We start from the raw sequence: 3620 nt of genomic DNA, 5'->3' as shown, positions 1-3620 counted from the left end.
ACGGCAAGCCGGGGGGGGGGGGGAGAGGAGCCGGCTCCATCGCCCACAGAGCCAGCGGCACGGCAGGGCAGCAGCAAGGGCTGGTTTTCCTTCCTTCCCTCCTTCCAGAGAGCGAACGCCTCTGGTCGGGGCTGTCTCCCTCTGGCCGCCAGCCCCGTCCTCAGCCCTTCTTAAACTCTGCAGGAACCGCCCCCGCGAGCACCAGCCCTGGGGCCTCCGTGAACTTTCCTGCCCGAGGGGTATTTCCAGAGGGAGGTTTCTGATTTTCTTCCCAATTCCGCTCTTGCACAACACCCAGCTCTGCAGCCGAGGGCCACCCTAGCAGCCCCAAACCTGGCAGAGCCCATGCTCCGAAGGGTCCCCGCGTGGCTGCAGGGGCCCCCATCACCCCCACCGGGCAGCCCTGCACAGGCACCTGCACCCCAAGATGCAGCCCAGATCCTGTCCCTTCCCCAGTTCTCCGTGGGCTCCACTGTTCCCCCCCCGTCCCCAAGCCATTTTTATGCCCCAAGCAGCAGCAGCTGAAATGGACTGCTGTGGGGCTGGCTGGGGATGCCAGGCTGTCGGAGGGGCTGTCTCAGACCCCCTGCCCCAAATGCGGGGCCAGGGTCCATGTTTAACATCGCCGATGCACACGGCTGCCTGCAGCTGGCACGCGGGGCGGAGGGAGGGCAGCCTGGGGCTGCGGCGTCTGCCCAGCGCACGTCCCACCGGGACCCCTCTGGGAACGCGACCTCGGGAGCGGGCAGCTCCATCGCAGCCCGGGCAGCGGCACGAGGGCACACAGGAGGAACCCAGCCCCGAGCCCCAAAATGTGGGGTTTGGAAAGGGGGATCCCCAGGGCAGAGGTGCCAGGCGTGGGTGCCACTCGGCAGGGCTGCAAACACCACTTGCTCCCAGAACAGGGTGTTTTCAAGGATAAAGAGGGGTGTTCCTGGGAGGGACGGTTTTATGGTATAGAAGGAGAAAGCGCTCCCACATGGAGGACATGGATTACCCCGCATTACGCAGCCCCAAGGCCCTGGCACAGCCTCAGCGCCTGTCCTCCATCTCACGCCAGGGCTGGCATCGCTTCCTTGCTCCTACCCAGCTCCCTGGGAAGAGGTTCTGCCCCATCCCATCCCCTCCCATCGCACGCTGGGCTGCAGCCGGGGAAGGTGGCGAAGGGCCAAGGGAGGGGACGTGCCGAGCCCTGCACCTCCTGTCGCAGAAGGTGGAAAGTCGGCCCAGGAGCTGTCCGTTTCCCATCCGGGAACTCTCTGGAGAGGCAGCTCCAGGCACTGGCCACGCCGTGCATCCTTTTGGGAGGCCAGGCAATTAATCCTTTGATGGTCCAGGAGGCCTCCAAGCAAGGGAAGTGCTCTGTAAACAGCCACCATCAAATATGCACATTCAGCTGAAGCCGGGTGATTAATGACTCCGAGGTTTTTGTTCCCTCCATCCTGTGTTAACAGAGCCACTTCCCGGAGTTTCCAGTGTTTTCTGGAGCCCCCAGCCCAGCCCTGGCGTGGGACAAGCTGTGGCCAGGGCTGCTCCCCACGCCAGCCAGGCTCTTCCCAGCAGCAAGCCTGGGACACCCGAGGACACGCAGACGATGCCAGGGTTTGTGTAGGGGAAGGGAAGGCCGGGGGGGGCCCCGGGGGGGGGGGGAAGCAGCGCAGTGGTGCACAGAGGGTGCCATGAGTTATTTCATTAGGGGACAGATTGCTTCGAAACGTCACCAGGTAAGAGTCTGAAGAAGGGAAATGCCGTCCTCGCAGCCCATGCTCACTGCTGCAGGATTTTGGGGCAGGAGGGGCAAAACACAGTTAAAAAAAAAAAAAATGATCCAAGCCCCAGAAGGTGCCCTTGGCTGGGGTCCGGTGCAGCTTTCGGCTGGGGGTCCTGCAATGACGGACCAACACCGACAGGGCCTGAGGGGATCGGTCCTGGCCTTTCGGTGCCCACCGGCTGCACCGTCCATGCCCAGTGCCGGGGGCTGTGGAGCTGCGCGACCTCCACCTGTGAGCAGCCACGGCTGGGGGGGACCAGACTGATGTTCCCGTGAGAGGCAGCTCTCCACGAGCCCTCGGCATCGCACCCCAAGCCCCTGGGTGCCCCTCAAAGTGATGCTTCTGGTGAGGAAAACCCCCCCCATAAATCAGTGTCTGAACTGGAGCCGAGCGCTTCTGGAGCAGGACTCTTTTAAAAAGCTTTCCCGGACTAGTCATCAAGGAGATTAATAGCTACCAGAAAGTCCAGCGCCTCAGGATGTACTTCCTCCAGTTTGGGACTTGCAGAGCACTTGAGATCGCAGGCGCCCAGGAGCTGTCCCCAATTCTGCTGCCCCAGCTTCTGCCTCATGGGCAGACGGGCAACACGGCTCGCAGAGGAAATCAGTTATGGAAGCCCAATAAACCTCCAGTTCCATGAGGGCCAGCTCCACGGGTACAGTTACCGAGCCAGGGAGAGGGCAGGGGACTCGTCCGACCTCCGAGTAACGTGGCAGCGAGCCCCCAAGGCTTGCAGGTTCCACCCCGAGCTCCCCCTCGCCGTGACACACCGCAGCTCGGGGTCTCCCCTCGGACAGACTCGGAGGATCTTCCCTCCGTCCCGGAGGCGCGCAGAGGCAGCTCCCCCCACCCCGAACACAGCAAAGGGAGAGCAACAGGGCACAGACGCGGGGCGGAAGGAGCAAGCTTAAGCACCAGGACCATTTTCCACCCAACAGGAAACCTTCCAGGTCAGAGCGAAGGGATCGATGGTTTTCAAGGAACAGAAGCCTGAACACCTTTCCTGGAAGGCGATGGCGCTTCCTCCTGAGGGGCAGGGGCAGGGGGCTTGTGCTGGGCAGCGCTCCGTCCAGAGGCCTTTCTCAGGAAACAAAACAGCTCAGCGGGGAGACACAAAGCACAGCGGGATGGGCGCTGGCCCCGGCACAGGATACCCCGGCCCCGCCGGCAGCAGCAGCAGAGCCCCTTGGGCTGGGGTGGAGCCCCGGGCTGTCACCACCAGCACTCGCCAACGCCCGGTGTCAGACCTGACAAGGGCTGGAGATGCTAATGAGGTCGACTGCAACAAGATTAAGGTTTTCAGGGGGCAAAACATGGGAATGCCACCCTGGGGAGGCTCGTCCCGCAGACCAGCTCTGCCCCTCGCCCAGCGGCACGGCTGTGGCTTCCCCATCGCCGCCCGAACGACCACCGCAGCGAGAGGACGTCCCACAGCATCCTCTATTGAAATACCTTCCCTTTTTTATCCAGGGACAAAGTGAGGGTGCTTTCTCAAATACAGATAAAAAAGATAAAACTAAGCTCAAGTCCTGAGGAAATAAATACAGAAGGCGACATCTCATCTACTGGACAGCTTGTGTTTCCAGCTCATTACAGGATATCGGCCATAAAGCACCAGAGCCCATCCAAGAGCTGACAACAATATGATGACATTGTTCACTTAGCACTGTACTCAAACGCCAAAAGAAGTGCTTCAATGAGTAAGATAAGATCTAAATTAAGCCTGGCTGGAAACGAATGTGACAGTCTGGGGTGCTAAAACCAGCCCTGGGAGGAAGCTCCTGTGGGGAGGCAGGAGCCAGGGACCGGGCAGCCCCATCCCAGGCGACGCAAACGTGCTGGGAAGTC

This window comes from Egretta garzetta, unplaced genomic scaffold (assembly GCF_000687185.1).
Source record: "Egretta garzetta isolate BGI_Z169 unplaced genomic scaffold, ASM68718v1 scaffold4, whole genome shotgun sequence".
NCBI lineage: Eukaryota > Metazoa > Chordata > Aves > Pelecaniformes > Ardeidae > Egretta > Egretta garzetta.
The sequence above is the reverse complement of the archived record's forward strand: the minus strand, read 5'-3'. Positions refer to the sequence as shown.